The sequence below is a fragment of the Fundulus heteroclitus genome, chromosome 20, assembly GCF_011125445.2.
Source record: "Fundulus heteroclitus isolate FHET01 chromosome 20, MU-UCD_Fhet_4.1, whole genome shotgun sequence".
Classification (NCBI taxonomy): domain Eukaryota; kingdom Metazoa; phylum Chordata; class Actinopteri; order Cyprinodontiformes; family Fundulidae; genus Fundulus; species Fundulus heteroclitus.
The window spans coordinates 35,482,552-35,492,967 of record NC_046380.1 but is presented as its reverse complement, the minus strand read 5'-3'; positions in this window follow the sequence as shown (position 1 = coordinate 35,492,967).

The following is a 10,416-nucleotide window of genomic DNA, read 5'->3' as shown; positions in this document are numbered from 1 at the left end:
CTATATTTATATCCATTGTTTAACAAGTGTCGTAAGTTTAGATTTTTTTAGTATCCATCCATCCATCCATCCATCCATCCATCCATCCATCCATCCATCCATCCATCCATCCATCCATCCATCCATCCATCCATCCATCCATCCAGCCAGCCAGCCAGCCAGCCAGCCAGCCAGCCAGCCAGCCAGCCAGCCATCCCTCTATTTTGTATATCTGTTTACTCTTGCATCAGGTATAGAAAATATACAATCTGCGTTTTTTAACTATAGAAAATTAACATATCACGGTGACAGCATATATAACATCATTTTTGAAACGTTACTGTCCTTAGTTGCAATGCATCTTGGTTCCAATAGATGGCAGGTTTTGCAAGGAAACGGATCTTGATGGAAAGTTCCGTACAGTGAATGTAACAACTGCAGGCTAAACGACAGACGTTTACATTTTTCTTAGTTTTTATATTTTGTTAAAAATGTATGTTTTGAGAAGCAGACAGTAAGCAATCCTACTTAGATTTCATGATTTCCTTTTTTTTTTCATTAAACCTTTTCTTAATGGAGCTCTTCTCTGCACACAAGAGTAAAAATGGATGCTATATTCAGCTTGAGACTATAAATGTTCAACAAACTTAGAAATTTCCATGAAGGGGAAAACACCTGTGGTTGAGCTCTCTAAGGAAAGGTGAAACTTTTATTTTGGTCCTAAAGAAATGAGAAAACAAAAGGCCGGAAGAGGCTGAAATAATACATTGGCATTTGTAGAGAAAAGAAACAAAGCTGAGAGTTTGACAGGATCAGAGTATTAATATTTTCAGTTGGACTGGATCACCAGCGCCCATTGATGGCTGACAAATGTGAATTCTGTCTATAGGGTAATCCTTCTCCCCAGATTCAGCCAACTGCTGCTAATCTGATTAACAAGAAATAACAGCATCATCCCAAAACATAATGCAAATATTATGCAGATGCTTTCCAGGTCAAAGAAGTAGAATTTCCTGTCATTTCCATGACAGTCAACTGTTCTTACCCCAAACCAACCAGATTTTATTTGTTTGGAAAAACAAATGCTCATATAATTTTCTACAACAGATCACATATTTTATCTTGGATACCACATCTAATTTTATTTACACGCTATTCCTTTGCTTTGTTCCTTGCATATGTCAACCATCAAATTGTAGATCTCTGAGTCGCTGAATGGTTTCATTTTTAATTTCCTTCATTGCCTTCAGAAAGGAGGAAGTGGAGCAAAAAAAAAAAAAAAAAAATCACCATTGTGTTAAACGGGTCAACGTGCTTCCCACGCACGTTACAGGAGGAGGCTTAGGTCTTGACGGACAGATAATAACAGACTGTGGACTAATTAATTACGTCACCGGAATAAAGATTGGCTAAATGGATAAGAAATTTCTGAGAACCCGTGTCGAGTACGCCTTGCATCCAGAAGGATAAAAATAGATGATTATTATCCTTACATTTTAGCGCAAAGGAAACTTCTGTGCATAATGTGAAATTTCTGGTATGTACCCCAAGTCAATTTCTTTCTTTTCGTAAACCAGTTAGCATTTATCCTGTACCAATACATTTGATATGAGTATCTTTGTTTAGATTTGGTAATGCACTTGGTGCAGTCACTACACTGCTTTATAGCATTTGCAGGGTTAGCAAACAAGAACCATCAGAACACTGAAACAGTAAAAGATATTTAGTATGTATTATATACTTATATATATATATATATATATATATATATATATATATATATATATATATATATATATATATATATATATATATATATATATATATATACATAACATCTGTTTGCTTTAAACCAGAGGGCAGAGAGCACAGAAGTCTGTCGAAATAATGTGGAGCTCACATAAATACCCTGATCTTCTCCTCTATGGCGTCAGGCCATACTCCTCCACAAGCAGCTATAAACCTATCAGAGAACTTGGGAAGTGTCTGCAGTTCTGTACATTAAAACGTTGATGAAGGCACAGTGTTGAAGTCCCCTAGATGATACAAGTTGTAAGGATTATTGCAGCAGCAGCAGGAGCTTTTTGTGTTGCCAGCCGTCAGTCAAATTGACAAAGTTATTTCTCCGTCTATCAGATTGTTTTGCGTTTAAGAAGAATCAAAATAGAAACATGACTTTATTTTAAGTAAGACAGAGTGACTTTAATGGTCTTTTTTACTGGCATTAGAGAAAAGCTGCACGCCCATGATCAGTTAGAAGTTAGCCTCTAAAGACGTGGGAGCAGATCTTTGCCAGGCATATAAATCTTAGGTGCATCAATTATATCTATTTCTTTTAGAAATGACAGAAAAAGTATGTTTCTGAAATCTAGTGATTGTGACAGTGTGTGGAATTGGGATGCTGTAATTAGATCTTCATCTTGCCGTTGAACCAGAACAACCAGGGTCCCCCCCCCCCACCTCCCTTTTTTGGGGTGGGGGTGGGGGGCAGTGAGAATATGTATTGCAGGCTAAGGGGTATACAAAGTCATCCCAACACAGGACCTTTCAGGGATATTTAGAAATGTTTTAATCCTCTAGGAACGTGAAGACCATGCTCTTCAGTGATAATCTCCTACCGTAGCTCCTACCCCCTTCCCTAATCTCTTTCCGCTCTTCCCTCTATGCCTGCTTCCTACGTTGTCACCTCTGACAGAATCCGTCTTGTGGTCTTCCTTCTAATTAACTCATTGTTAACATTGCTATGAACTGCATTGTTATATCTTGATTTGGAAATCCCTTTGGTTTGTTAATGCATAAACAAACAGAGAAACGTAGAAGATTCCATCTCTGACCCACATTTCCACACACAGAATCAAGGGCTGTTTTACTGCAGTTATGCAGTCCAGTAATTTGGGGTAGCCTATGTCTTTACCAACGTTACACATTTAACGACTGATATTTTGTCTCATTCTTTTTTTTTTAAATAGTTTGGACACAGTCAGACTAGATAAACAGAGTCCTTTTTCTTTAATATGCGCCAGATTTGTGGCGAGAACCACTAATAGTTGTCCTCTTCACAGATTCTCCTACCTGAGCTGTGGATTTTGGACCATCCTCTTTTAACTTGTGAAGGATGGGTTGAACAGAACTACCCTAGATTTGCTTTGAACTTCTCCACAGTTTTATCCCTTACATATTTGCTATGTTCATTGGTCTTCAAGATGCAAATGTTTCTCTAATGTTCTCCAACAAATCTCCAAAGCCTTCACAGAACCGACTGATTCATAATGTTGCACACAGATGGACTCTGTTTAGTACTCCTGCCCTGGGCTTTATTTAGGGGTACCAGAGTGAGAAGGGGCTGAATATAAATGTGCACAGCACTTTTCAGAAGCTTATTAAAATAGTAAAAAGGGAAAACCATCTTCCATCATTTTATAGTTCTAAACCACTTTGTGTTGGTCCAGCAGATACACATCCAAATGAAATCCCATGATGTCTGTAGTTGTGGTGTGAATAATTTTGCGAGGTGCTGTGGTTTGAAATACTACTAATTTTATTTTGTTAGTTATTTCTTTGTATGGTATCTCTTTTAATCTCCACCACATAAAACCGTCTTAGTATAAAATTCACATTCAGAAATTTGAACTCCAACATTTCTGCCGTATTAAGTTAGCTGGGTTGAGCAGAAACAGTGGTTGAATGTGCTTCTGGTTTAGCCTTCAGCACAACCTGGACAGCAGACTGAACGGCAGCTTTTATATGATGCATGAGCAGCAGATGGGCTGCTGCAGTGGGGCTTCGGGTTGTTGTGCTGCGGCCGGCAGAAGCGCCTAAGATTGCTTTTCCTAAATTTAACCTCCTAATGAGATGCCAACGATCTTGGTACTTTGGCAGCCTAAACAACAGGGCTCGCCTCTCTGCATTCTCCCACCTGTGCTGCTGCCTGAAGAGTTAACGTGTTGCTCTTCACTGAGTTTAACTCAAACAAATACTTTTAAGAGTTTGTGAGCATGTTCCATTTCTGAAATATTCACAACATCCTTCAAGAAATTCATTTGGCAACACACATTACAGTAACATATTTATTTGTATTTAATATTGTACTTCAATAACATTTCATGTAGTGATTCCTACTGGTGCTCATATGTGGTGTATAAGTATTTTACAGGAGAGTAAATTGGACTTCAAAATCCAGATCTGAAACATACAGGATGTGACTGGCAAACAACTACAAGCTGGCTTTGAGTACAGGTAATGGCACAGTGGTTAGCACCGTTTTGGCTCCTGCAACTTATCCCGCGTTCTATTTACCTCAGAGGTCTGATCTCAGTATGACGTCACGCACAACTTAACCGTGTTACAGTTGCAAGTCGGAAAACTAGGGGGGATTTGCTAATCGGTGCTCAGCGACCAGGCTAACAGCAAGTAGCAAACGTGACAATCTATTTAGATTTTCTTTATTCAAGCACTGCAGCAACATGTTGATTAACAAAAGTTGAAAGCTACTGGGTGTTTGATAGATTTATTAAAATACAAATAACTAGATGTGCAAATAAAATGTTTCCTTCTGCACTTTTATCTGCCTTTTATACGTCAAGCAGCCATGTTGGATTTTGAAGGCAGGGTTGGCAAGAAACCTTGAACTTTCACAGCCATAATTAACATTAATACAAAACAATTTCCACAATGGAAGCTTGACTTAAAAAGAATATCATTCCCTTTTTAAAATCAGTTTAATGCCAGAAGGCATCTGACTCATGTAAAACAACCCTCTGTACAACATTCTGCAAAAAGGCTTGGTTGTGCCTAGCAAATAATTCAGCAATCATGTTCAGTGTGGGAATCCACACAGCACATGGCGTTATCCGTTCTTGATCCAGATAAAATAACACTGGCAGAGATCATCCACCCTGATGCTAACAGAAAGGAGGTTAACTGAGAGAAGGCTGAAATGTGATTAGCAGTCCTAATAGTATTGAGGATTGGATTAGCTGACTTCAAGTCTTTCCTTTTCCATAAGGAGCTAATTTAATCACCCTGTTCACTGGGAGTGTAAGCAAAGGTCATTAGCTACGACTAAACTACAGCAAAAAGTTAAAACTACATATGAAAATATTGGCAATAGTTGGAAGAAAAAAATACATTGTCTTTCTTGATGGATGTATGCTGATGACACTGGGAAATCATGATAACTGACAAAGGCAATAAAAAAAAAATCAAATGCTGAAATGCAAAAGCTGATGGATTGCAACTCAGTTTTGTATGGCAGGTGGGGAAGTTTTCTCCGAACAAAAAAAGATGAATGGAAATAACTTTGTTGCCTTTAAACCCTTTAATGCAAAGCAGTGTTTCAGTGAGTAAACTGCTTGGGGAATAAAACTCACTAATTGGTGCTGGTCAGTCTACCCCTTCGCCATTTTACAGACTTGTAGCTTTGGTTATTTAGTCAGCAGTTGTTTCAGGTATGGAATCGTGCCATCTGTTGACTTTTAATACACTTTTGAATATTGAAAGTTTAAAGTAATTGTCTATAGCCTATTTAAAATCTGCTATGTAATTTGTGAAGGGAACAAAAAGAAAGGAAGGAGGAAATGCCAATACATGGAATTGGGGTATAAACTGGTGAACTGGACAACCTGAACAGGTGGCCGGTCCATGGTGAGGCCGACACAAAGATAGCAATTTGACCAAATTTGCAGTTTTATGGACTGTTGGAGAAAAGGTGAATAAACCCATGCATTCATGCAAAGAGAACATGCAAACTGTTAACATAAAGGCCAAAAATAGGGACTAGAGTAAATCAAGTTCTTGACCAAATGCTGCCAAATTCCATTTTTATACAATTCTCTTAGATTAAATTCAGTTTTAAATCAAATTAATTCAGTAAGTCCTGGTCGCAGTAAAAGTCAGGGTTTTCATAAAGAGAAAAGACTAAAACTTAGAAAGTCAAACTGTACAAGTATATAACAAGTAGAAAGTATATAACTTACTGTACATGTTGTCCAGTCAATCTAAAATACTTTAAACAGTTTAATCAGTCCAATTTATTTCAGTATTGTCCAAATCCATCCAGTTGTATTTCAGTCCGTTTCTGGTAGATTGCCATTTAAATCCAGTGTGATTCATTCCAATTTCATCCGATATCCATTCCAATTCTTGTCATTTTATTTTTTTATGTTTCTATTTCTGTACTTTTTAGTTTGCGGCTCCAGTGCCCTTTATTTGACACTGGGTTGACATGAAATCGGGCTGAGAGAGAGGAGGATGACAGGCACCAAATGTCCACAAGCCGGGACTCGACAGCGGTATTGAGAACCGAGGCCTCTGTACATGGGTCGCATGCACTATCCCTGTGCCACCCCAAACCCCAATTGTTTGGATTTTTAGAAATGAAATTCAGAATATGATAATTCATATCAAAGTGATTACAATTTTTGATTTAAAAAAAGGAAGGAAAGAAAGCAGAAAAACATAGATGGGATGATGGACCCACAGGGTGTGATTTATAATTTGGCGGCCTGCACTTGAGGCTGTAACTGAATGTATTTACATCTGTGTTATTCAAAACGTTCAGCAACGCACACAGTCCCCCTTGAACACATACAGTGAAAAAATGCATTTGTGCACCATCCTCAACATTTTATAATCTTAATCAGATTCTGTTGACCAACGCATGTCACAGAATACACCAATATGGAGGTGTTTTATTGTTGTGAGTTTTAACCACGTGTTAACTCTAACTAAGGAGAACTTATGTCTCAGTGAGACTACCTGTATGAGTAAAGGTTGTTTATAATAATAATAATAATAATAATTGTAATAGTAGTAATAATGATAATAGTAATTATAATAATAATAGTAGTAATGATAATATTAATAAAAATACTAATTACAACAACAACAACAATAATAATGATGATCATCATCGCCAAATCCGGTAAAAGCATCTTGACATCACAAAAGCTGATGACAAGAAAATTATGTACACACTGGCCACTTTATTAGGTACGCCTTTGTCATTTGCCACTGGGACTTGCCTGTTTTCAGGCAGGATTTAAAGAATAAATAGACCCTGCTGTACTATCAAGAGGCAGGTCCAAGGGTCCAGAGGCTGCCACAGAAAAGCTTTCATTTTGATCTCGGCCACACCAAGAGCTTCTAGCTGCATGAGCTCAGTGCTATTTTGGGGTTTTAGCAGGTTGGTTCAATACCCGGCTGCCAGACCAGCAAAAGCCGCTGCTTTCACCTTTATGGGGGAATTTTAGCAGAAACCAAATCCATCTTTGTTCAAATACATTGCTACGGACAAAGACACAGAAGCGTTCACCTTCGTCTCCAAGCACACCACACTCGCTGTCTCATTTGTCGGCCAGTTGGCTCGCCTCCTCAGCAGCTGGCCATGGAGGTTTTCAGACCTTGAAACTGTATAACCATATTTTTACTCAAACAAATGTGCCTACTACGAAGTCAAAAGTCAAAAAGAGTAATAAAAAGGTGCTCAGTCAGTGAGGTCCCTTATAGTGGTTTAAGTCTAGCAACATGAGTAGAGAAACGACTCGGATGACAACAATTAAAATGTTAAGCTTTTTCTTGATAGAGCCTTTTAAGTTTAATCTTAAACATTGGCAGGTTTTTTGTATTCAGTTTCAAAACTCAGTCACTTCTTAAGAAAATACTTAATCTTTAGAAAATCCAGGAATCGCAGTTATACCACACTCTAACAGCAAACTGTTCAGGGCAAAAATATACATGAGCTCTTTCTGGAAAGAGAACTGATCCTTCCAGGGTTCATAAGTATGCCGAACAATCCTAATTTCCTCTCTAATCAACAGGAAGCCAATGAAGAGATGCTGAAAGGGAGTTTGCACTTCTGTCTGTTATTACAGTGTAAGCACTGTGAGAAAATATTACTGCACTGGCTGGCTAATAGCAAGGTTAATAGCAAGGTACCTGATTTAAAACTTCATGATAAAACTGAAGGGCTATTTCACTGTTATTTTCAGAAGTCTCTACTTAAATCTATCATATCTGGCTCAAAATATTAAAATTTATGAAATGCAAATAGATTATTCAATGCTGAACACAGACGCTTTTGAAACACGGTGTGAGATACATGAAACATTTATTCTGTTTCACCACGTAAAAGATCAACTTGAATAGTTTTCCTATTACAGATTCATCGGCTCATACTGTTAAAAAAAAAAAGGATTCTTAGATTTAAAAACTATTGTTAGTTTTTTCTCATGTCATGAACCCACCACAGTGTTTAATCTCAACTTGTTAGCTGGATGTATCTAAGGAAATGGGTCTTCCTCCTACAGCCCCCCCTGCCCCCCCCCCCCGACAACAGTTTTCAGACACATGTGACTGTAAAGTGTATCAATACGTGTCACTGTGACTGTAGATCTGTTTTTCTAATTCGCCTCCAGCAATTCTTTCCACTAAGCACATGACTTAATGTCAGACAGATCGGTCTTTCATTGCTACTTTATGGTTCAAATTAGTTATATAATTCTTTTGTCATAAAAATACATTGTTTATTTTTTTCCAGAATGGTGTTTATAATTTGTTTTTGTGCGTTTTGGGCATAACAGCGTCAGAATTAGGCTGGAAGTGCTGTTTCTTCAATCCGTGTGCAATATTTGGGCCACTTTAAAACAATATTGTGATTGACTGTATGAAACGCAGAACTGAGATCTAACAGGATAAGTACTGTGCAGGCAAAAAATCCTTACATAGGGTATTTGGAATACCATTAATATGTTTTACAAAAAAAGAAATAAGGGAAGGTCTGGCCTATTTCAGCAGTTATGTCAAAGCACTTTGTGTTCAAATTACAGACTTGCTCCAAAGTAAAAGAGTTCAGATTCTGATCAGGCCTGTCTTTCAATTCAATTCAGTTCAATTCAGTTAAATTAAATAAATTAAATTCAATTAAATTCAATTCAATTCAATTCAATTCAATTCAATTCAGTTTAAAAAGTGCAGGGGATGTTTACGTCCAGTATCAAGCAAATCCATGAAAAGATTTTATTCGAACGAAAATGGATAACCTCAAACTGGACTATTTTGCTGCCCAGATTTTCAGTCTTTACATTTCCTTTTTTTGTTAATCTCTAATTTTCAAATTTAAAGCCACTGTGCCAAAAGCTCACATTTGTAACCTAGCAGCAAAATGGCATGAGCTTTCAGGATCCTCGTTCAGCACACTATACTTAGCTTATCTGTTGCTCTTCCAGGGAGGAAAAAAGGTCCACGTGGACATATATCACAACTATACCTAAACTTATATTTTTGCAATTTCACATTGCTTTTTGTATTATTGCTGACAGGCTTTAATTCTTTTTATCCACGGACAACAACTTTAGACAAGTACCATATCAAATTCAGAGTTGGTATGGTTGGATGTATTTCAGTACACCAGAAGGTAGAACTATTTATTAATTTGTTTTCCCCATTAAATTTCTAATATATGAATTTCCAGGTATTGAGGCGGTGCTCTTGAGTCACTTTTTGTGTTTTGTTTTTTATCGCCCCAGAAGACCTGGGTTACTTCCACGGTCCAGAGTGAAACAAAATGAACAACAACAAAGAAATCAAATAAAAGTAATTCTAAAGCCAAGTTGTTTGTTCTGTTTTTAGAATGCATGCTATAATTTATGCTTTGATTTTACTGAATATATTTTCAGTTTACGATCTTGAGCATTGATATTGCTGCATTTAAAATGTCAGCATTTTTGATAAAGAGCTTTGAACATCAAATGCATTCATTTATATAGGTCAAATATAAATAGAAAAGGGACCAGGAGTTTGTGCTGGTTGTCGGGGATAATCCTAATCCCGTTCTGTCTTCACCCAGGAAGTTCCGTTCTTGCAAGATGAAGGTGATTGGGGCGGAAGCATGAGAGCAGAGAAACAGGATGGATGTCTTGCTGACATACATCTGTCAGTATTTTTTAACTGATGTATTCACAATGACAAAAGTAGGCCTGATGTTAATATTAGGTAAATTTTTCGGGAAATGCACACATGATTTTTTCCCCCACATAATTAGCTGCATTTTATACAGAATAAAGATGATTTAGAAGAGTTTTTAGACAAAATAAAATAAACATAAAACTGCAATCCCTTAAAGATGCGCAGCAATATTCTGCCTCCGTTTGCCTGTTTTTCCACATTCCACTCGCTCTGAAACACAAAAACACAGTTTCTTCTCTGCCGGGTTGTTGGACAGAGACTGATTACTATGTCAGGAAGAATCCTTTAAGCTTTGCGACCAAGGCTAATTGCCAAAGAGTTAACACCAACAGATAAAGTAGCGGGATGGATTATCCCGTCCTTTGCATTGGATTATGAGACATGATGTTACGGGCAAACAGATTAACAGGCAATGGGCCTCTGAGCTTTTCCCCCCAGAAAGTGGGATTAACTTGTTTAACCAGGTTTTGACAT